Raw genomic sequence first — 27,016 nt, 5'->3', positions numbered from 1 at the left:
CTGTACACATGTGGACAAGTCGGGTTGTTGAACCACCGCATCGATGATTAGCTATGCAGTGAAGTCGATCACATATAGCGGAACACGTGCCCACCAAACAGGACTTCCTAACAGGGTGCTACAGGCAAAGAAGGGAAGGTGGGACATCACATGTGGAGTAAGCGTTGCCGGACGGCCAAATACACACGGTCAAGGTAAGGACGGAACAACATGCATATGGCCGGATGGATGTTGTTCGAAAAATATATATAGAAACACATATGAAGTGCCAGTTTAGACTCGAAATACTAGATAATGCATTGAATTGTACCGTACAATATGGCAGTAGAACTAAGCCTGCATGTAATTGGTGAAGCTAAGCTGTAGTGCGATGGAATTCGATCCTGGCAGTAACCAGTACAGCAGGCTTATGTCTGTCAGCATTAATTATCTGCTGGGTTACAGAACAATAAATGTATGTACATGCATAACATCACCCCTTCCCCTGAGGAGGATGGCCTTGTGAGCTCTATCGAAGATAACAGTACAACTCCTTACCAGAGAGACAAAGCAACGTATTAAGAAATTAACCGACTACAGTATCGGAACAGTCTAGGGTCCTTGAAACAGCTACAATCACAGAAGGACACTGTAATTGACAAGGTGCCTTGCAAGGCTGTGTTATTCTCATGGGAAAACATTTAATAAGCATTACCTGAGCACTGTTGTAGGAATACAACGTTGTGGACTCTAGCGATGTAAATGCCTTGTGACTGACCACATCATTAATGTGTGCAAAAGATGATAGTATACCCAATGCTCATACAGCTGTAACATGTATAGAGTAAAACAAATGTCTAAACATTTACTGCATAGTTCTCTGCCTCCTGCTGCACAGTAGTAAAACGTTATTAATCTCAGCTTCCTGTGTTATTGACTGTCAGTTTGAAAATACGAATGAGTGTTACAGTTTGATTTAAACAACTTAATTGACAGATGTGTACGGTCTAGCATGGGAATAGGTCAAGCCAACCATCACAATGTCCATGTGTACCACATACAAACAGCCAGTAACACGCAGTAGTAGTGCATGAAGGCATACGACTGTGGGAATAGTACAGGACATATGGCACGTGCCAAGTGCAGATGCATGACACAAACCCCAGGATGGGTGTCCCTGCAAAGAGGAACATGTGCCAACCACACCTCCCACAGATGTACAGGCAATAAAAACACATGGCAAACACACAGAAACACTACTGTCCAACACACGACTGCAACGGAGCCTGGTCAAACACCAACATGAAGCATGCACAAACAGGGACTTGTGTAATGTTTGCCTTAACACCCCCCATAGGCCAAAGAAGAATAGAATGGACATATGCATGTAATGTTGTGAAGGATGTGTGGTAGTCCTCGGTATCACAGTGTTAGGGACACAGATACACTGTCATCAACTGTGACGTATGTGCACTGTACACAGCATACCTGCATGTAATACAGAGGACAATCATGTGCCACAGAAATATACACTGGAGAAAGAGTATAGGGGATAGACAATTGTAAATGTGACAAACTATGAAGATAGGTTCATACGTCCATAGGTACAGGGTAGGCCATCGTCCCAGGTTCAGCCATAACACTACACCATAGTTAGGATGACTTTGCCAACCTTCTGTGCTTCAGATAAAATACCCATGATAGTGCTGTACCTCCGTCAAGCAGGGATAATGATGTAATCCCTGGCCTATACCTGCAATTCTCCATCCAATGGACAACACACCCGCGAACAAGGCTAGGAAGGATCTCTGTCTCACATGTACTGTGATGTAGATCCACAGCATTATGAGTGTCTGGGTGATATATGTGTCACTCCAACACATCCCATTAATGACCATGACACGGTAAATGTCACCTGCCCTAGTGGTTCTGAGGGATGCAGATACAGTAGGTGAAGCATACACATGACATATGGGTTGACATGGCCTTGTATGTCAGGCACAGGTCAACACTAAACAGCAGGTATGTGACGTAATGTGGCAGGGGTCCTACAAGTGGGGCAGCATTACACAAAATGATGTCATCCTGCATCTGTACAACAATTAACCTATGAGGGCTTCCCAGCTGCTGTAGGTGTATGGTCAGATACAGTCTGAATGGGGCAATGTAGTAAATCATAGGTGTAACACGTAATGGGTACAAGGAGACAATGACCTAGCCTGATGTAGATGTGAATCCCTGCACAAACAGGTGGGCAATGTAGAAGTCCCACACAACCACGATAGCAACGTGTGTGTTGAATGAATGGTGACTGGCAAACTCTGTCCCCTGATCCCTGGTAATCACCCCTGTGCTGAGTGGACAGCCACCTATATGCTGGACAGGGGTGACCTAGTAGTTCTCCACAGGTATGATGTTGCATTACTTAGCATTTAGCTGTGGGACATGTCCCTGACAGCAGATATGCATATCTGGGAGGCCCCTTAGAAGGATATCTGTGTCAGATGTCCGTCCCACTATGGCACCTGTTTTGCAGTCATCTACAAACAATGTTGCCCACAAAACCCCTGTGTGTGCCTGTACCGTGGAAATGTAGATGTATGACAGGAGTGGACCCACGGAAGGGCCCCATGGGACACCACTTGCGACAGGCAGTAGGTCTGACATGCTGCCAGCAACTATGACCGTGTGGGTTGTGTCACATAGACAGTTTCCAACACATTCTGTGATGTACGTGTTCAAATCCCAGCCAATGGGTTTATCAACGATACCTGAGGGGGGTAATGTGATGAAGGCCTTTGCCAGGTCAAGGTAGGCTGTATGGACTGCAACACCCCCATCAATGGCCTCGGTGACTGTCCCGAAAATGTCACCCATGCTTTAAAGGCATGAACCGCCCTGAACAAGACAAACCGTGTTGGATGCAAAGTATGTATGTCCCCTATGCAGTCATATACGAGCCGCAGTATGATCCCTCCCCATGTCTTTGCAGATAGGTCTCCTCATGGTAATGGGACAGTAATAACCAGGCTCAGTGGAGGCATTGGCCCTGTGGCGTGGGACTACAGTTGCCATGCGACACAACCTGGGTACCTTACCTGAGGTGAGGCTACAAAGAAATAGCTGTCCTAACTGTGGGTCTAATACCTCAATGAGATAGTGGAGTACACAGTGGGGTCACCAGCTGGTCTCATGGATGCTATGTCCACTACCCTGGAGAGAGCATGTCCCACCTGTGTGTCACAGAACATTTGGTGACCACAAACCGCTGGTACAGACATCTCCTCATGTGTGGGGGAGGGTGTGGAGATGTCCTTACTGGACTTGTCAGCCTGTTTGTTGGCAATGTGTGTATGTTGAGTAAACTCCACCTCTTTGTGAACCCAGTCAGAGCATATGTGGGAGTGACCTCCCAGGTGTTGAGCATAGCAACTGAAGGTGGTATGATTGTCAGCCAGGTCCATGTAGGTATTTCTGTGGAATGTGCCCTGGACCATGGCACGACAGTGTGTAACTCTACACATATGATGACCAAGGGTGTCATACCTCACAAGGTGTCTGCTCCACCTTGTAGTAGCCACCTCCTCGTGTTGTACATCCTGTGTATGGCTGGTGTACACCACACTGGATGCTTGGCATTGGTACAATGAACCACAGTTGGGTAAGTGAATGCCTGGTTCATGCAGTCCTGTAGGTACTGGTAGATGGCAAATGTGATTGATGCAGTGCCTGCAGTACTGTCGACCACTGGCTCAGGGTCCTTAAAGGAGACCACAGTAGTGTGCAGAATTGTGTAGTCTGCCTCTGAGCAAGCAATGTGTATGGTAACTGGCAACACTCACAGCAACGGATGCCAATAGCAGAAGCCAATGTCCAAATAACATAGATTAACTTCTGCATGATAATATGTCTTATCATACATGTATTGACACGTGTGTGCTAATTACAATTGCAAATGGCCGGTAAGACTGGCCTAAAGTTCCCGTGATGTACACAGTCTGGAGGTGTTGTTCGATAATAAAGTGGCAATACCTCCCAATCGTGACCCCTGGGTATGAAAGTGGTTGTTAACCTGCAACATTGGATGTACACCATTGGGTTCTGGTGTCGGAAGACATGGTTCCTGTAGCACTACACAGTATGGGTAGTCAAGCAGACATCCGCGATTGCTGAACACACAGCATCAGTGAAACCCACTGCTCACAAGGACACAGTCCAACAAGCTCTACACTTTACATATGCACAGTGGTGTCCATTGTAGGACCCAAAAATTGTGGAAAGAACAGAATGATGTCTTATTTCAATGCGTACCTGAACTCATTGTCGTCACAGGTACACATATGCACCGCAAGCGTGTTTAATGTTGCTGATAGCTGTCCATGTAATGCAGCACAGATGCACAGAAATACCCAGGGTACCGGGTCCATAGAACTGCGTCCACATCACAGTCCCGCACACATGAAGGATGTGTAATGGGTACTGTCGATTGTTGCAGTCAAGGGATTCTGGGTATGTAGACTCTGGGCTCGGCGTTGTTTCACAGGCAATCCTTTGTCCCGCCCCGTGGGAGGGATGTGTGTGTAGCACCTGCCTTACTCTCCGCTAATAATGCAAACCATCCACCGGAGAATGCTAAATGCAGGTGTGAAATGTGTACAGCCCTATACTAGTGTCCAGTAGGCAATTGTCATGGATGGACAACCGTATGGCCAAGATGGCACCCACAACTGCAAACCCGATAAATTACACAGCCGCGTAAGGCATAACACAGGAAATACACATAGGGACTACAGTTGACATTCCACATACAAAGCCGGACCGTCGTGCCAACACCGGCGTACACAGCACTCAATCTGCCAGCAACAGAATGAGGAGCACCCGCTACCATACAGCGGAACAGATGTGCGACCTGTGGAACACATACTAATGGCACACACACAACGTCAAGTAGGATATGTAAACTATGGCATTCCCACCTATGAAGACAACATGGTTAAATGAAAACATAGGTAATCAACATGTTCCGGTGGTGTTATATTGGAAATACGGTGACGGATATGTCCCATTGGGATGTCTGAGGTTTATATGAAGCAGTTGCTAACCAGCATCTTTGGATGTATGTCATTTGTTCACAATACTAAATCACCTGGTTATGTAGCACCATGTAGAATGGGTAGTGAAACAGACATCCGCGATTGGGGAACATACACCAGCAGTGAAAAGCACTGGGCAGGTGGACACAGTCCAGCAACATCTAACTTGACATATGCACATCGGTGTCCATTGTAGGACCCAAAAATTCCATTCATGGAATGCCTGCTAGCTTCCTGCATTACTCACGTGATCTCATTGTCGTCACCACGTCACAGGTACACATATGCACCGCAAGCGTGTTCAATGTTGATGATAGCTGTCCATGAAATGCAGCACACATGCACAGAAATACCCAGGGTGCGGGTCCATAGAACTGCGTCCACATCACAGTCCCGCACACATGAAGGATGTGTAATGGGTACTGTCGACTGTTGCAGTCAAGGGAGTCTGGGTATGTAGAATCTGGCCTCGGTGTTGTTTCGCAGGCAATCCTTCGTCCCGCCCCGTGGGAGGGATGTGTGCGTAGCACCTGCCTTACTCTCCGCTAATAATGCAAACCATCTACCGGAGACTGCAAAATGCAGGTGTGAAATGTGTACAGCCGTATACCAGTGTCCAGTAGGCAATTCACATGGATGGACAAGCGTATGACTAAGATGGCACCCATAACTGCAAACCCGGTGGAATTACACTGCCGTAGTAAGGCATTACACAAGTAATACACATAGGGACTACACTTGACATTCCCCATACAACAAACACAGACAACCAGCCGATGAAGTCCAAAGCAAAGACGAGGTACTGTAGACACCGTCAGTGACCACTCAGAGTACACCAGGAATTAAATGCAGTCACCATAGTTTATTGAAGCTCTTTTCGTCTGCTTCATAAGCAGACTTATTCAGAATACATACAATGCAGTCCAACCTACTACATGTAAAACCCTTAATTGGTCAGTAAATTAGATGTGCTAGGTATTAATTACATGCCTTAAAGGCAAACAAGCAAACAAACTTTACTTGGGTTACAGATTCCACACAGTAAGGACATCAGACATTGCTTCGAAAGGTACATTCTTCATAGAGAAATAGAAATATATGTATATATATGAAAGATGAACCAACATAATGTTTTCCAAATGTCTGACTGTGTAAGCTACATATATATGTTCTACGGATTGTGCCAATATATTAAAAGACCTGCAGACACCTAGTAATATAAATGAACCATAATATACACAGATAAACCGTATGATTATGACTAATGTAAAATAGACCAACGAAATGTAAAGATTCACAATGTGGTAATGTAAATATTCATTTAGAAGGTTACTTAAATAAATCAATTCAGACATCCATGTCAAAATACTAACACAAGGCCAGCGAGTTGCCTGCCCTCACATGTACTGGGATGTTGTTCCACAGCATAGTGAGTGTCTGGGTGATGAATCTGTCCCACCAACACGTTCTATTAATGACAGTGTCAAGGTGTACGTCACCTGCCCTTGTGGTTATGAGGGATCTAACTTCTTTAGGTGAAGCATACTCATTAGATCAGGGTTCGACATGGCCTTGTATGCCAGGCACAGGTCACCTCTGGGCAAGTGGTATGCAACTGTATACATCTGGAATTCTTTCAGTTGGTCAGTATAACACATATTCCTGAGACCCTGCATCTGTTTGTCGATGAACTGTTGGTGCCTTTCCAGCTGCTGCAGGTGTCGGGTCAGATACATTCTGAACGGGGCATTGTACCCAATCATAGGTCTAATGAGTGATGAGTACAAGGGACAATGACCTCCCTGATCTAGATGTGAATCCCTTCATGATGATGTGGGCAATGTGGAAGGTCTACCTAACTACGTTAGCAACGTGTGTGTCTAACGAACGGTTAACAACAACCAGGGTCCCCAGATCCCTGGTAACTCCCTCTGTGCTCAGTGGATTGCCACCTATATGGTAGCTAGGGGTAACCTTGTTCTTCCCGAAGGGTATGACTATGCATTTCCTGGCATTTAGCTGTAGGCCATGTCTCTGGCACCACTTATCCACATCTGTGAGGCACTCCTGAAGGATATCTGTGTCAGATGTGTGTCTGACTATGGCACCCAGTTTGCAGTCATCTGCAAACATTGTCACCCATAACCCCCCTGTGTTTGCTTGTACTTTGGAAACGTAGATGCTGAAAAATAGTGGACCCAGGACTGAGCCCCATGGGACACCGCTTGTGACTGGCTGTGAGTATGACATGGCGCCAGCAACTATGACCATGTGTGTTCTGTGACTTAGCCAGTTTGCAACCCATATGGCGATGTATGGATATACGTTCAAGATGATGGGTTTATCACTGATACCCAAGGGGGGCATTGTGTCGAAGGCCTTTGCCAGGTTGAGGTAGGCTGTATGGACTGCTTTACCCTCATCAATGGCCTCGGTGACTGATCCTACAAAGTCAAACACGTGTAAAAGGCATGATCTGACTTTGACCAAGCTAAACTGGGTTGTATCCAAAGGATGCGAGTCCCCTATGTCTTTATCTATGAGTTACATTATGATCCCTCTCCATGGCTTTGCAGATAAGGCTTGTCAAGCTAATGGGATGGTAATAACCAGGGTCAGTGGAGGCACCATCTATGTGAAGTGTGACTACAGTCGCCTTGTGCTACTACTGGCACGTATCCTGAGGTGAGGCTAACATTAAACAGCTGTCCTAAGTGTGGGTTTAATTCCCCATAGAGTTCATGGAGTACACAGCTGGGACACCATCTGGTCCCATGGATGCTGTGTTGACTGCCTTGGAGACAGCATTTCCCACCTGTGCGTTACAGATGTTCCAGGATCTACAAGTCTCAGGTATAGATAACTCTCCATGTGGGGGGAAATGTTAGCAATGAACATGTCAGCCAGTATGCTGGCAATGTGTGTAGGTTCAGTCATCTTCACATCATTGTGAACCCGGTTTGAGCATAACTGGGAGTGTCCTCCCAGGTGTCCAACATAGCTAATGAAGGACTTATGAATGTCTGTTGAGTCCTTGTTAATTTCTCTGTTGAATTTCCCCTGGATGATTTCATGACAGCTTGTAGTTCTTCACATATAATGAGCAAGGGTGTGTTACCTTACAAGTATTCCGCTTTAACTTGTAGTATCTACCTCCTGTCGTTGTAGAGCTTGTTCATGGCTGGGGTCCACCAGACTGCATGCTTGTCTGTGGTACAAAGAGTCTCAGTTTTGTATGGGATTGCCTGATCCATGCAGTCCTGTAGGTGCTGGTGGAAGGCATATGTACGTGATTCAGCGGTTTGAGTGATGTTCACCACTGGCTCAGGGGCCTTAAAGGAGACCACAGTAGTGTTCAGAAGTGTGAAATCGGCTTTTGAGAAAGGCATATGTATGGTAACTGGCACCACTGTACACATGGAACATCATGGCAATACACCACGGCTGGATGTGGGTAATGCTGGACATACCCACGGCAGACGTGGCGCGTTCCTGAGTCCGATGCCCGGAGGACCACACACATAGCCGGCCTCAGGCATAGGCCAAGTAGGCAGCCGTCTAGGGCGTTGCTCTACTCGGGCACCTTTCCAGACTTTGTTTGGTGTAGGTAGACCAGGAGGGGGGTAGCGGGTGATGTTGCGGTGGCAACTTCTGCCTAGGGCACCACTTAACCTAAGGCCACTCTTCCTGTGGGTAATACAGCAGTACCCACACCCAGACGCGGGTCATTGCTAGTATGGCATATCATCTATGGCAAGAAACCTTATATTCCCAGACATAATGGCGCAGCATAATGCCTGTCCGCCCAAACGCAGACATACGTCACCCGCGGCGGTGCGGACGTACTGCGCGAGATGTCCGTTACCAATGTCGACATTGTCTCGCTTTGTGAAACAAACTCCACATAGCGATTCAATACTAAACAGCGACGGAGAACCCGATGTCCCCGTGGCTGAGCTGTTCAACATGTTCCGCCATGTTAAATGTGTGTAGCACAGCGGAACCGGCCCAAACCAAGCAACGGACATGTCTGTGGCTCAGTGAAAGCCGCCAATGGTAAACCCATGTAATATTGCGACACAGGTCATACATACCGAGGGTTAGTAATGGAAATAGGTCCGTTCGACCAGACCGTGTGCAATTAGTATAACAAGATCTACAACGGGTACACCGCCAATCGGCGCTACGGTTATGAATAATTGGGGGTGACATGGTACCATAGACACGGACAAAACGTGCCCATGTGACTCATCTAACATTCGTACACGGTCAGGGCAGTTCCGTACACTGGGCGGACAAGACCAAACCCAAAGCACCACAGCAACACCCTGACAAAGGCCTGTATGCGTAGGGGATATAAGCACCTGTCATCTGAACATCCCTGCGGTCACGACATATGCATCCTGAGCCTTGAGCGAGGGGGATAAGGAATGTTTAACATGCAGTACCGCACCTTTCCCAGCAGGAGAATGGATGCCTGTGACGCGCGTGAGTGCGGGAGCGGATATGTAAATGTACTTAAGTACCATGGGTATGCATATTAATGACACCGAACAGCTAACGTGTAGTGGTCACAGTAACTGGCAAACGTGAATGCAGTCACGTTTGAATTACGACTATGGAACATATAGATGTGAACGTATACGTAATGCGTCCATGCTGCAAAGACTGTTACATGTATAAAGTTGTAAGTGCGTTCTGCACACGTCCGTCAACCGGATCAGACATATGTTACCGGAATAGTCACAACTAACACAAAACCACACAGACCCAGTAAACATATATAAACAGAATACGCATATGCATGTGCCTGCGTAACCCACAATTAGGAAATGCGAGTGTGCGTGTGCGTGTGTGATCCACTGGAAGCAGGGAAGGTTAAGGATGTGTCCTCCACTCATTTACATTCATAATTGTAAAATATATGCTTAAATAGTACTTACTGATTCCATGCTTTGGAATCGTAATGCTACAATTATACACATTGATATAAAATATCCTGATCAACACACTACATTCTAAGGTTTACTCACAACAATTATCAACTATGTTTCAAGATACTGATTGTATTGACCAATATTGTATTTATATTAACACATTGTTGTCGTATTATTGTTTCCATGAAGTAATGTATGCAACACTGATTTGTATATGTCACGTTATAATCAAGACTTGTAGCACTGTCCACTTAACTATGAGCAGGTTTATTGATTATTTGACTTTAAACTGACTCTGAAGGAAGTGTATAAGGGACAACTATGTAATGCATTTCGTGCTCCGACGATGCCCCATGTTAGTAGGTGAAAGAGCTCAGTATCGTTTGACTGTGGAGTCTATCGTTTTTGTCATTGTCTGTTTTGGCCGATATATGTTCAATAATGTCGTTTATGAAGATGGGCAGGACGCAAGGTTTGCTGTATTTCCACTTACTGGCACGTGGATATAGATAGGCCAAGTAATACATAATATGGGTAGTCAAGCAGACATCCACGATTGGGGAACATACAGCAGTCAAAACCACTGGCCAGATGGTGACAGTGCAACACGTTCTACACTTTACATATGCACATCGGTGTCCATTGTAGGACTCCAAAAATAGTTGCGTTTACACCTTCGACTCATTGTGATCGGCCAGACAGAGTGTCAGCCGTGACTACGGCACAGCTAGACATGCACCACCAGCGTGTTTAAGGTTGATGATACCTGTCCATGAAATGCAGGACATATGAACAGAAATCCCCAGATTGTCGTGTCCATAGAAGTGCGTCCACATCCCAGTCCCGCACACATGAAGGATGTGTAATGCGTACCGTGGGGGTTTGCAGCCATGGGATCCTGGGTATGCAAAATGGGGCTCGGTGTTGTTTGGCAGATAATCCGTTGTCCCGCCCCGTGGGAGGGCTGTGGGTATAGCACGTGCCTTAGTCCCCACTAAGGATGCAAAGCATCCACTGGGTAATGCTAAAAGCAGGTGTAAAATGTGTTCAGCCCTACATCAGTGTCCAGTAGGCAATTCCCATGGATGGACAAGTGTACGACCAAGATGGCACCTATAACTGGACACCTGGTGGAATTACACAGCTGTAAGGCATAACACAGGAAATACATTAGGGACTACAGTAGACACCCCCCATACAAAGTCAGACCGCCGTGCGAATACCGGCATACACAGCACTCGATCTGCCAGCAACAACATGAGGATCACTCGCTTCCATACTGCGGAACAAATGGGCGACCTGTGGAACACATACTAATGGCATACTAACAACCTCAACTACGAAGGTCATACGATGTTTCAACACTAGCGTTCCGCATATAACGAACATGCTTCAATGAATAAATAGGGTATGCATGTTCTGTCTGTTTTATATTGACAATACAGTGGCGTATATGTCCTACTGGGCCTTCTGAGGATTACTTAAAGCACTTGCCAACCTGCAGCATTACATCAATACCATTTGGGTTAATCGTAGTAGAACATGGGTTTCGTAGCACAACATAATATGTGTAGTCAAACAGACATCCGCGAGTGGGAACATACAGCAGCGGTCACAACCACTGGCCAGATGGACACAGCCCAACATGTTCTACATTTTACATATGCACATTTGTGTCCATTGTAGGACCCAAAAATTTCTCCTTTTGCAATGCCAACTGGGTGCAAGCGGAAGACCAAGATGAACTACAGCCGTGACTATGGCACAGCTACATATATGCACCGCCAGCGTGTTCAAGGTTGATGACAACTGTCCATGAAATGCGGGACATATGCACAGAAATCCACAGATTGTCGAGTCCACAGATGTGCGTCCACATCCCATTCCAGCACACATGGAGGATTTGCTATGGGTACTGTCGAGGGTTGCAGCCATGGGATCGTGGGTATGCAGAAATGGGTGTTGGAGATGATTGGCAGATGATCCATTGTCCCGCCCGTGGGAGGATGTGGGTACAGAACATGCCTTACCACCCACCAATACTGACAATCATCCACCGGAGAATGCTACATGCAGCTGTGAAATGGGTACAGCCCTACACCAGTGTCCTGTAGGCATTTCCCAAGGATGGACAAACGTACGGACAAGATGGCACCCATAATAGCAAACCTGGTGCAATCACACAGCCGTAGTAAGGCATAACACAGGAAATACAGATGGAAACAACAGTAGACACACCCCGTAGACATCCATCCTGCCGTGCGAATCCTGGCGTACACAGCAGCCAAGGTGCTAGCAAGTATGTGGGGATCACCCGCTTCCACTCGGCGGAACATACGGGCGACCTGTGGAACACATATTAATGGCACACCAACAACGTCAACTAGGAAGGTCATACTATGGTTAAAATATGGCGTTCCCACACATAAATAACATACTGTCATGAATAAATAGGTTCTACATGTACCGGCTGTGTTATAATGACAATACAGTGGCGGATAGTTCACAATGGTACCTCTGAGGATTACTTAAAGCAGTTGCCAACCTGCAGTACTACAGTAACACCATATGGGTAAATTGTGGAAGGACACGGGTTCCGTAGCACTACATAATATGGGTAGGCAGACAGACATCCGGGACTGGGGAACATACGGCGGCAGTCAAACCCACTGGCTGAATGGACACAGTCCAACATGTTCTACACTTTACATATGCACATCGGTGTCCATTGCAGGACCCAAAATTTCTCCTTAAGTAAGTGTGGGCATAGTGTGAACCAGAAGAGGTGACAGCCGTGACTACGGCACAGGTAGATATATGCACCACAAGCGTCTTCAAGGGTGATGACAACCGTCCATGAAATGCAGGACATATGAATAGGACTCCCCAGGCTGCTGCGTCCATACACGTGCGTTCACATCCCATTTCCGCACACATGAAGGGTGTGCAAGGGGTACTGTCGAGGGTTGCAGACATGGGATCGTGGGTATGCAAAAATGGGTGTCGGTGTGGATTGGCAGATGATTCGTTGTCCCGCCCCGTGTGCGGGATGTGGCCATGGCATATGCGTTACTCCGCAATAATAATGCTGATCATCCACCGGAAATGGAGAATGCAGCTGTGAAATGTTTACAGCCCTATACTAGTGTCCAGTAGGCAGTTCCCATGGATGGACAAACGTACGGCCAAGATGGCACCCATAGCTGCAAACCTGGGGGAATCCCACAGCTGTTGCAAGGCATAACCCAGGAAATACAGATAGGGACTACAGTAGACACTCCCCATACAAAGCCAGACCGCTGGGCAGATACCGGCGTACAGCACTCAATCTGCCAGCACATCAATGGGGATCACACGCTTCCATACAGTGGAACAGATGGGTGACCTGTGTAAACATACCAATGGCACAATCTCAGCGTCTGCTGGGAATGACATACGATGGTCAAACTATGGCATTGCCACCAATGAAAGACATCCTTTGGTGAATTAATAGGATTGATGTCAATAGACCATGGCAAACACCCAATGAACAGGAAAGACTTGCTGGCACCCTATGGCCACAAACCATGTCACACATAGGTAGATGGAACAGTCATCTTAAACATTTCGTCCACGACGTCGCATATGGTATCCAAAGGTACTTCATAGACATGTATGCGCTATCACCCGTAGGCCCCGTGAGACTTACACATAACATGGAAGTATCCAAGCTTTAAATGTCCACCCTTACACTTCCATTTGTCACTTTCTATGCGAACAATGAACATGTAGCCACAGCATAGAAAGCACAGACGCACTGCTAACAAAACACACATGTCAACATCACAGAAAGCATACTATGAACACATATTACATGATATTGTACTATGAAACACAAACAAACCAGCAACCTGCGGCAAGAATAGTCCCCGTAGTTCGACACAACACAAGTCTTCGTAACATTTAAACAGTTTATTAAAACATGCAACGTTTTCGTTGTTTCCACGTCTGCAGAAAAAAGCAAAGTCTAAGAATGTTCACAATCAACAATGTGAGTCTTAACAAGATTTTAAATATCACATTGTTGATTGTGAACAGTTTAAGAATTTGCTTTTTCAGAAGAAGTTGTGAAAGCAACGGAAACACACACACACACGGAAGGGACGGGAGACGAACCTACGCCTATCTACATGAACTCACTACAGTATGAAGCATTTACAGAACGCGCTACCGGGTTTACTGAACAGAGCGCTGTCAGAGGCATACTTGTAGGCTGGTGACATCACCCGCAAGACAATAGTTGGCAATAGCCAAGGTATGTGTTGCGGAGCGTCTAAAAGCATGTTCATTCGCAGAGGCAGCTGGAAACACACACACACACACGGAAGGGACGGGAGACGAACCTACGCCTATCTACATGAACTTACTACAGTATGAAGCATTTACAGAACGCGCTACCGAGTTTACTGAAGAGAGCGCTGTCAGAGGCATACTTGTAGGCTGGTGACGTCACCCACAAGACAATAGTTGGCAATAGCCAAGGTATGTGTTGCGGAGCGTCTAAAAGCATGTTCATTCGCAGAGGCAGCTGGAAACACACACACACACACACACACACACACACGGAAGGGACGGGAGACGAACCTACGCCTATCTACATGAACTTACTACAGTATGAAGCATTTACAGAACGCGCTACCGAGTTTACTGAAGAGAGCGATGTCAGAGGCATACTTGTAGGCTGGTGACGTCACCCGCAAGACAATAGTTGGCAATAGCCAAGGTATGTGTTGCGGAGCGTCTAAAAGCATGTTCATTCGCAGAGGCAGCTGGAAACACACACACACACACACGGAAGGGACGGGAGACGAACCTACGCCTATCTACATGAACTTACTACAGTATGAAGCATTTACAGAACGCACTACCGAGTTTACTGAAGAGCAATGTCAGAGGCATACTTGTAGGCTGGTGACGTCACCCGCAAGACAATAGTTGGCAATAGCCAAGGTATGTGTTATGGGCGTCTAAAAGCATGTTCATTCGCAGAGGCAGCTGGAAACACACACACACACACACACACACACACACACACGGAAGGGACGGGAGACGAACCTACGCCTATCTACATGAACTTACTACAGTATGAAGCATTTACAGAACGCTACCGAGTTTACTGAAGAGAGCGATGTCAGAGGCATACTTGTAGGCTGGTGACATCACCCGCAAGACAATAGTTGGCAATAGCCAAGGTATGTGTTGCGGAGCGTCTAAAAGCATGTTCATTCGCAGAGGCAGCTGGAAACACACACACACAGAGACACACACACACACACACGGAAGGGACGGGAGACGAACCTACGCCTATCTACATGAACACACTACAGTATGAAGCATTTACAGAACGCGCTACCGAGTTTACTGAGCAGAGTGCTGTCAGGAGGCATACCCCTACGTGGGTGGTATCATTTGCAGAGGCAATGCGCCCGATCGGGAGTTAGGTCAGAGTGCGCAGTCACGCAGCCTGTTACCATCCCAAGGTCGCCGTACAGTAACACGTTAGTGCTGCAGTCGGGAATACCAAGTAACTACTGATCAGTACATCACTGCCTACTGGGCATGCTCAGACACTTAGACTCGGCACAGAGCAGACATGCATACACATGGTGCGATGGCATGGGTGGCGGAATGTGGACCGTCGTGTGTGTCCAGCCACACAACAGAAACCTGGCCATGCCACAGACGTGGCCGTTGCGAAAGGGATACAGGCATGCACCCGGGGTATAACTGCAGTCGGGCGCGGTGTGCACTGTGCTGTGTGTCTATCTACACAGCTGCCTACTGGGCATGCTCAGACACTTAGAGTCGGCACAGAGCAGACATGCATACACATGGTGCGGCGGCATGGGTGGCGGAATGTGGACCGTCGTGTGTCCAGCCACACAACAGCAACCCGGCCATGCCACAGACATGGCCGTTGCAGCGGGGAATATCTAGGTGCAATTAACCATGTGTAGGACTGGCCTACAGTTTGTTGCATGCTACAGACAACCCTCCCAAACACAGGCTACCTGCACAGATGTCCTGAGGACACTGGTGAGTGGGCATGCTCTCACAACAGCACCGTATTGGGTGACATGAACCACCCATACATAGACTGGGAACATTAGCCATGGCACAACACACTACGCCACCGGTCACAGGTGTTCTCACACCTGGCCACTGTTAAACAGCCATGCACCATACATACTAGGGGGGGATGTCTGACAGTTCTGCCCATCACACATGGTGAGGATATGCCCCACACAGGATGTACAGCCCTCAATGGTGATGCCAGACCGTATAGTGGATCCACTGGTCATCCACATCCTGTAACCAACACCGGCATGGGGGACCTAAGTGATGACCTCTCCACAACAAACCACACACATCATATGACCGGTGTGGTACCCTACAAGTCCTCCATGCCAGTGTTGAACCCAGGCCAGACCGACAACCGCCTAACGAATGCATTCTCTGAGCACCCACATGCATGTCTGCAACAGGCAAACATGATAACATCAGGACCTTGTCCACCACAGGTAGGCACATGGTGTGGTGGACCCCAGCCACTGACTAGCTGTACATCAACAGTTGGAGCTAATACATGACAGAGCAATGTCAATACCAGGGAAACCATCTCCCATTCATACCGGCGTCACCATACGGCCACACATACAATCATCCACGGCCGCTTGTGGGAGTGGTACTGCAGAGGGCACATGAGACAACCATAGGGCCTAACTGTGGTAAGGACATGGTTGGGGGCACACAGACTTGGCTGGAAATGGTCCAGAATGGTACAACGGTCACTGCACCCACAGACATTGTCTGCAAACCAGCGGACATGTTCCATGCATACATCCCACCCCCCAAGAGGGGACATATCCATCCCACCAGAGTGTAGCCTCTCAAACATCTCATATGGCCTGGAGTGATCCCATATCTCTATGGCGGTTGACACAGCACCAATGGGCACCGATGGTGTCCCTGGCTGTGTGCTACCCATCCTCATTGAGGGCCTCGGCCCACACATGCGGCCACTGTGTCATGTTAGCCTTACTATGGGCTATGTCCCCAATGGATGGCATATGGCATCTGTGGTCCCACTATGCCAGGGTAGTGCTCTTATGGACTGTAGACAGCCACACCCTATCCGCTTGACAAGCCTTGTCTGCAAAGCTGTGGGGAGGTCCATACAGGTGCCCATGGATACAGACAGCGGTGTACAGCCAATACCGGAACATACCCACAACAACATAGTCAAGGGCGGATCCTGCCTCCCGAACCTGCTCGTCCTGTCTGGAGTGGTCACCAAGGCCATTGATGGGGATACGTGGGTTTGCACACAGTACCATGACCTGGTGGGAGCGTTCAGAGCACACTACACATGGGACTCATGGAAAGGCTCGCCAGCATACATGTGGGGACATATGTCACCCAATGCTTCTCAGAAAGGTTGGAGGTCACACCACACAGGGTTGGTGTTCCTGGTGCCTTGTCACACTCATATCTGGTCTCCAGTGGAGGCCCACAGGGCTCAGTCCTGGGCCCCTGCTATATGGCATTCGACCTTCCAATGTGCATGCAATCATAGGGGGATTGTGGCAGACAAGGTATGCAGATGACTACGCACCAGCCACCATACCCAACACCCCATGTGACACGGACATCCACCTAGGGCGTCATAGACATGGATAACTGGTGCCAGAGCCATGGCCTGCTACTACATGCCAGAGAAGGTGCAGACCTACCCAGTGTGAAGGACATGTTCGGCCCAATGTCACATGTAGGTGGTAAGCCATTCCAGATGGTGGACATGTTCATGGAAATGGCTATGACACCTGTCATTAACATCTGTCAACACACACAATGGCAATGTGGGTGTGAAGACATTCCACTGTGGCCTCCTGGTCTGGAAGGAATCGCATCGACATCAGGGGTGTTCATTGTACCCCTGTAAACATCACACACCAGAGCAATGACTGCGTACATTGGCACATCTGGCCTGTAGCTAACCTGACGCCTGCAGCACTCGGAAGGACCGCAAACGTTACACAAGGCGGGATGACGGTGCTAGGACATGTGTCACAAGCTGCACGACCAAGGGGACTCCGGCTGTAAACCTTCACAGCACATCTGCTCTGTGGTGATCTGTGCCTGGCATACGGCCATGTCTGACCTGGGTGACATGGGCATATTCCACTTCCTAGGCTCCAGGCAAACACGGGCACAGAAGCGACTGTCACACACATCACCACAAAGATGAGTGTGACGTGCTGGGGGAACAGGGTCAACGGCTGGAGACCCCCTACAACACGTAGAGGAGTGCCAGCCCATGTGAAGGAAAGGCACTGACTGCCTTCGTCCAGGAGTAATAATGACGTGTGGATGTGTGGATATAGTTATGTGCCAGGCATCATCTGTGTGTCAGTGCTGGACGAGGGACTGGGGACTGATGGATGTGGCATCCCCATCCTGAGGGGTGTTAGCAGCCACACACAGTCATGCTAGGTCCACACATGTCGTAGGGCACATACCCTGTTATGTACATGTGCGCCTATGTTCCTATGTAGGGGTCCATGCCGGGTACCTGTGCTATGCTGATGTTGCCAGACATGCCTGTGGGTACCCCACGACTACGCATGGGGAACTAATTACAGTGCTCCCAGTAGGCACATGCAAGTACACCATCATTGTCATACGGGTTAACTGAACCAACATGGTGCTACACATGTAACCACCACACATACTGTGTACACAGATCAATGAATGCTGCACCTGTCCTGCATGGTATGTCTGCTGCATGATGTCAGTGCACAACCCACATCACATACACACCTGTCACCAGCCATACACACACACCACAACATACACATCACGTACTATGCGGACACAGGTATCACATACACCTCTCACTATCTTGTCCACCCTGTGCATCAGAATATGTTTGCATAACCATGCACTGATGGTGTAGCTCACAGTTATGCGGCAGAGACTTCATCATATGCACAGGGTGATATGTGTGCCACAGGCATAGGCTGTACCAATGGATGACATCATGTGTGTGTGTAAGGGCCTGTGCATTGACTGGGCATGACTGTGCATTGCATGTGGGTGTGGTGGAGCCCTACAGTCGTGTTTGCTGTGTGTGGGTTTGTGTGTACACAGTTCAGTCATCTGTGATGCCTACACGGGGTATGCTTGGCAGCCCCAGACTGTACAGTGCAGGTGTTACGGCTCACTGTGTCCGCCTGCCGCGACGTGACCCGTGCCTGCCTGGGGTCGCACGGGCACGACCGGGTGTAGGTACAGACAGTCCACTCTCCAATGTCACATGTCCGCTGGAAACGTGCCCACGCTGGGGCCGTCCAGGGCCACGTCCACGTGGCCTGCTCTGTCCTGGTGTGGTCGGTGTAGTAGCAGCTGCACTGCTGCTGCTACCAGCACTGGGTGGGTGGGCATGGGAGGTGGCACGCACACGCTGACCTGCACCAAGTGGTGTTGCTGGCCTACGCCCACGTGCCCTATGCCTCACCCCTACCTGGTGTTCCTGCATGGACAGCAGGACACAGTTATGTTTCTGTGTGATGCGTGACCTGGACGCATTACATTGCCATGTCTGTAAGTCGGTTCATCCGCTCAGCAGCACGTATGTGGTGGATATTGGAGGCACCTGTAGTAGCTGTGGAGAGGCATTCCATGTCAGTGGTGTACTACATTGGATGTCCAGGGGGGCCACTACAGTGATGAGCCCACTATGTGTGTACAGGGTGCAACGGTGACTACCCACTGTGGATGTACTGTGTGGCAACATGCCTGTAGGTATCGACCATGGCCTTGTCTGTCTGGGTCATTGACAATTGTGTGTGGTGGACATCGTGCACATGGCCCTGTGGTGGCCCATGTGACATACAACCATACTAGTGTAAGGTGTCACATTCCCTACAGATATGCAGACAGTGTGGATGTCTGCTATGTCGTGCATAGGTCATGTCATGGTGTGAAAATGTTGCAGCCAGACATCCACGTGCATGGGACATGGCATGTGCCATGTCACAATGTGTGCACCCGATGCAGGGGCATAGGTCACATTGGTAACACCTGTGCTCTGGCAAGATCACAGCTCACTATGTGGTACTGTGTGCATACTGCAGAGGCATACCAATGCATACTACACATGCAGCCATTGTGGAACACCTACACCATTGTATGCATAGCTGAATGCATGTAACACACCAATAGGTCGTGTGGTGTCATGCCACTCTACGCTAACGGTTGTATCTACTGTACATGGGTGGTGTGTGTGTCGGGTGGTGCAACCTGTATACCGTGACTGGGGCACACACAGGTGTGCATGTCATGCCTGGACACATGGGGAATATCAATACACCATATCATGCCTTTGACTAGCAACAGACTTACCTGCAACAGACCCTTGTGTTTGCGGCACGCCAGACGTACCTGTAAAGGGATGACACAAAGGTATACACATTATCCATTACTATCGCCACAGTCAGCAGTGTGCATGTCACATCATGCATCTGTGAGTTAGCATGTGCTATGCACATGTCTGCTAACACAACATAGCATACTGTAGTATGCGTCTTGTGTGGCCATATACCTGGCATGTATTGCTATATTATGTGTTGTACTATGACACCCACCCCACGTCACTTATCATACAAACATGCATCCCTGACTTACCATGCAGCTCCAAGCTCATAGTTCGGGAGACACCCACCTCCACGATGGACGCATGGGTTTCTGCGTGTTGTTCCGTGGGTGTCCCCAGACTGGCCAGGAGCTCCTCCGTGGCTGTGAGTGGGGGCTGGGTTGGTGGCCCACCACCTGTCCCACATTGTTGTCTGGCGATTGCAGCAGCACGCTGTCTTGCATGCCGGATCAGGTCTGTGCAGTGCCTGCGGATCTGCTGATAAGTGCGGTTGTATCCGCCCAGGCTGTTCACCCTCCTGCACATCTCCTCCCACATCTCCTGTCATTCCTGTGCCTGCTGTGGCACATGACTGAATAAGATGTCATGATTACTATGGAGGTATGGGATGATCACCTCCTCCTCCTGTCGACTGAAAGCGGGAAGCCAGGAACGTGGCATTATCTGTAAGACATAATGATGGTGGCAGGTCACATTTACACTGCTGTGCTGGCATACTGTTGGAAATACATTGCTATGACAAGTACGACATCTGCACAGTAATCTGTGAAAGGCATCGTGGCAGTGACACAGCCGATGTGTTGGCTTCACACCATTGAGCAGTGGGTGTCACATCATATCTGTTTGCCACCCCATCACACTGTACACGCACCATGTAGATGTTAGCCTGTGGACATGTGTACCTGGCTGCACCTGTGTCCATATCACTGGCACAGGTCCCCATGTGATGCCGGCCCTGCTGTTCACCTGGGCGCTGTGTATATGTCAGTACACATCACGTCTGTAGCCATTGTGAACGTCAGCAGTGGCACTGTACACATACACATGGACACCTGCACATGCATGTGTTGTGCCATGTACATCCACACAGCACTGTACGGGTGTTGGACAACTTGCCACAGCTCACCTGTGTTGCACATGTGATAGACATAGGGCAATGTGTAACCATGACACATTAGCAGGACAGGCCATGCATAGCATGTACACACACACATTGTCCAGAGCATCACACAGCACCTGTGACACCACAGGGTGCATCACCGCCACATTACTGCTGTGTATGGTTGATAGTGAGAGTGCCTTTTGTCCATTGCACCATGTAGGACTGTGATAGCTCATGCAGCCTTGCTGGGCAGGTCTGCATGGTATGGCAGGGTATGCCACATACATGGCACTGGGTTGTGATCCACCTGGGGGTTTACGATATTGGCAGGGTGGCTGTCCATTCCATATGTCATTGCTATGTGTATATGGACATTCAACATGTCTATCGCCATGGTGTGGACACTGGCCTCAAGCAAGGTATGCTGCACGCTGCTTGCTGAGGGTGTGTCTGGTGCATGCAGGTATCACACATCCATGCATACACTGTAACCCTGGCAGGTGCTATGTGCTGGGATATTGATCAACACAGTGCTGTATGTGGACACACACCGCTATCTGTGCACATGGATGGTTGCCTGCACTGATGTGGGTACCACATATGTGTACATCCAGTGCCTGCTGCCACCCCCATGTCTGCTGCTGCACTACACACCGCCATCCCTCCCTCTGTGAATGTGGTGTTGGGCACAGCATAGGTATCCATGTATGGGGACAGGGATGTTCACATAGCAGGGTCACTGATGGTATCGTCGATCAGACCATACGCGTATGACGCACCCCTCACACATATAACCCATTCATATTGTTGTTCACAACGGTGACACAGCTATATTGCTATGCTGGAGACATTCACAGCCATACATACACAGATGCATGCACGTCCATCTGTGGCATGGCCTGGACTATTGGTGTGGTTCAGCACATTACATGTTTGACTGCAGCTGGCGCAGACCTACTGTGCACATGTCTACACGGTAAGCCTGTTCTACAGTAGGCATCTGTGATGTGCTGTGCACATCTCATATCTGCACATTTGGTTGGTGTCCATCGGTCCACGGGCCAGTGGTGGGACACACAGGGATGTTGCTGAACATATATGCATGCAACCCTGTACAGCTGTAACACTAGCCTCTCAGATGCTCATGTGTCGTGGACGTGAACACCGTACACACACATGTGGTTGTGGGCTGCCGTCCATACCCATCTCCTCCTGTGGGTTGCTATCATCCCACACACTCCTTGTATTGTATGTTCAGGCTATGCACCTATGTGGGGCTTGTGGGCATGCAATACGATACTATATGCCTTTGCACCCATCACAGACAATGTCACACAGGTACACCAGCAGCCGTACACATCACAGCTTGTTGTCAGCACGTCACATGTGGTACACACATAACACATCTCCTGTGGGACATGGTCATTTGTACGGGCATGTCCAGCAGTCACATACCACAGCTACCCCTACATGACGGCTATGCAGGACATGTGTCTGTACAGCTACTGTGACATGTACACGAGCAATGCCCCCCTACCTACATCACATGGTACTACCTGTGGGGTATGTGTGTCTGCATCCATGCTATGGACATAGATGACAATTGTACATCAATATGTGCAACATAACTCATTGGGGGTTGTCATGTGCACATGTTCCATGTGTCAATGCATTGTTTGTCTCTGTTGGGCGGTCATTGTTGTGCATGGTTTACATGGCTGACATAGCGTACTGTGTCTGATTCCAGGTACTTCATTGGGCTACCAGCATTGTACATTTCTACAGCACATTCCAGCCATCATGTAGCCAGCTTAGATGACAGTGGGAGGTGTTCCGCCATGTGCACATATGTCACACAGTACGAGGGTGACTGACACACATTGTCAGGACTGGGTTCTGACTGCTGTGGATGTGTGTACTGGTGTTGACAACCATGACTGCACCAGATGGTGTCTTCTGGATGTGTAACATTCACAACACACACCTACATTCACATAGCAGCACATCGTCCATGACAATGGACATTCCTGCATGAACACTGTGTACGGTATGTCTGTATGACCACTGCATATATCACTGGTAGCCACCAGCATGGCTGCCTACAACAGCAGTGTGTATCCTGTGCAAACATGGGTTACACCTGTCACAACACACCTGTGTCAGATGGCCCTGTAGTGGGTGACAGTGCAGTTCCATACATCATGTAACAGTATACATCGTGCACCAGTATGTTGCAGACATGTGAACGGCTGTGCTAGTCGACATATGCACACATGACACATCACCTGGTACACCGTGTCTGCCTTGCCACCTGCTATTGTGACCACCCTGTGATGACATTGTATGGCCCACATGGACTGGGACATGTGATGGCTCAATGGTGAATTAACCCTCCAGGTGTGTGTCTAGCCAGGTGTCCAGTAGCCAGTGGTCTGCACGCAGGGATAGTGTACATTGGCCTACTCTGTCACTGGGACTGTTGACTATGGTCATACTGTAGTTATGCAGGCATGTGGTGTTTGTCCAGTCTGATAGTCGTGTTCAACCACACTACCGTGGCACACATGACCTGTGGACATCTGCCTAAGGTGTGCAGCCCACATGTACATCTTCACATGCTATGCTGCCTGTGCAGCGGTGTCACATGTCTGTCTCCGGCAGGGCTGTCACAGGTAGGCACAGCATGCAGTGATGTGTGACAATGCTTACACCCTCCACTGTGCTGTACACAAGCACTGCACACACAGTACAGCACACATGTCATTTATCTGCAGTGCCTGGGACCTGCCTCCATGCCCTACACGGCACACCTGCCAGTCCAGATTGTACACAGATCATACCTCCCAGGCACATACCTGGACTGCAACACACACGGGTGGGTGGTTCCCACACCACACAGTGATTTACACACATACTGTATATTCCCAAGACACATTGCATCATAGGTAATCCATGTTCAGATACCCATGTTCGTGACACGCACATTGTGACACGCGACAGTGAATACACTGTACACCACAGGTTACATGCTGGTCGTGTTGGCATACTGTACATTGCACCTAGGACAGTTGCTACTGCTATGTATTGACAGCAACACGCCCTTCCCTAGTATGGACTCCCATGTACCCACACATGCTTAGCCATGCAGTACGCATAGCTGGGTGACACATTACACGACACATACCATACCTACACTACCCTCGGCATGCACCAAACCTCCATGTGTCTGTGTGCTATGCCTACACACATCCCCCCTCTGTTTGCTGAACATCCATGCTTCTCATCCCTGCTAGCCACACCCTAAACACACAACCATAGCAGCATGCATGGTACATACACTCTACAGCCGGTATTACTGACATCCACTGACAGAGGTAGTTGATGGCATGGCACCCCGTACGATGGACAGTCTACATGCCTATGCCAACACTGATCACAGTGCACTTCTGCTACATTTACACACTGGTAGGGACCATGCTATTCCACACAGAGACATGGTGGTACTGGCCTTTCACAGACGCCACAGTGGTATTCCTGTTCCATGCACACATGCTGTATGGGCACATGTGCAGGCTGTTGCACGGTAGTTATGTTCACCTGTGTGTGGTGTGTCACTTGACAGTCATGGTGTGTCCTCATGGTGCATCACATACTCCACAGCTAGCTACCTACACATGACTGCCAGACATTGCAGTGTGGGCCCTCACGCAGTGTGGTGGTATGTCTCTGCTGTTTGACTACATCCACATTCAATGCAGCATACCACAGTCATGCAGGCATTGCCAACACAGATGTTGCTGGCATCGTGCCTGCCAATGGGGTACCTACCAACAATACACACTCTCACTCACTACAGGGTTCCAATCCTTGGCTGGACATTGTATTAACCCTGTGGACACATACATAGTACTGCCATGCACATGTTATGTCCGGGAACACAGTCCCAATGTCACCTCATATCGCTGTAGTTGTTGTATAGCGCCAACCTGGCTGTTACATGTCTCTGCAGCAGCACACTGCATTGACTGCTAGCCCATTCATGTACGTTGTGTACCCTGACCACCACACTACCACATCTATCACACTACACATGGGTGGTACTGCATTGCACGTATGGGGCTGCATTTGTACACCCATGACTGGGCCATTCAGTATGGCACTGGGCCACATCTTGACATACATGCTTCACACACTCATTGACTACCTGCATGCCTTTACTGGCACCCTTGTTGGGCTTATGTGCGCCACAGCACACCACATCCCATGCTGGCCACCTGTCATACTATTGCATGGGTGGTTGGGGTGGTACAGAGGGTATCACATCAGACATGATCCGCTCTTTGCCCTTCAGCGCCATTCCACTTTATGCTATTGCCAATGTACACATCCAGCATCACATCGCACCCTATGTCTCGGGATGTTACGCCATGTGCCTCCTGTACAGGTCACACAGTGGTGCAGGCATATCATGCTAACTACAACAAGTCAGGGACGTGTGACATTGCACAGTCCTCAGACATGTGGCCCCTCATGCTCAGTATTTGCATACGTACACTACCTGCTGTCACACAGTATTGTCCATGCCTACATATACCACATCTACATACCTGGCAGCATTCTAGCTCATCCTACTCATATTGCTAACAACCATACAGGTGTCAGTGTGGCAGATATATCATGTAGATATCATTGCATCAGTTACATCACACATAGTGCATACACATCACCTTTGCATAGTGACAGTCATGCAGTGTGTATCACATGGATACTGTCCCTATACATGCATATCACGTTGTACATGGTTGATGTACACACACATGCCCCACATGGTGCTGTGGTTGCCATATTCCACCATGGCGTGGGTACACATGTGCAGGACCACGCATTTCTGGACCGTATGTCTAGCTGATACCTTGGGTGCCCTTGTACCTGTGCCATACACACATGTACACGCGGGCAGTGTTACAATAACACATGTGTGGTGTACCTTACACAATGGATACAACGTTACATGTCTCAGTATAGTCATGCTGTGATCTCTACCCGGCTCAGACAGTTTACATATGCAAATGACAGTCATGTAACACATCTGTACTCACCTGCATACCACTAACACAGGGGTGTAATCTACTCTGCCATGGGCCATGTTCTCCACAGTACTGATGCATGTAGTACTCCTACATGGCGTTTGCAGTGGGCAGGGTGGGAGGAGCAGTCCTGCATGTGTGCACACATGCCACATTGCTCAGCCCGGGCATCTGTGTGACATCCACAGACTGGACACACACCGTGCTGTGGGACATAGGTCCTGTGCACATCCCACAGGGGCACACTGTGTCACTAGTCATGTGATAGCTCCCTTGCTGGTAGGGTGACACAGACCCATGGTACCACCACAGCGGAAGTACTGTATAGACATACAGTTGACATC

Source organism: Protopterus annectens, chromosome 3.part1 (genome assembly GCF_019279795.1).
Source record: "Protopterus annectens isolate FY-2018-M chromosome 3.part1, PAN1.0, whole genome shotgun sequence".
Classification (NCBI taxonomy): Eukaryota; Metazoa; Chordata; order Ceratodontiformes; family Protopteridae; genus Protopterus; species Protopterus annectens.
Note: the sequence above shows the minus strand (reverse complement) of the source record.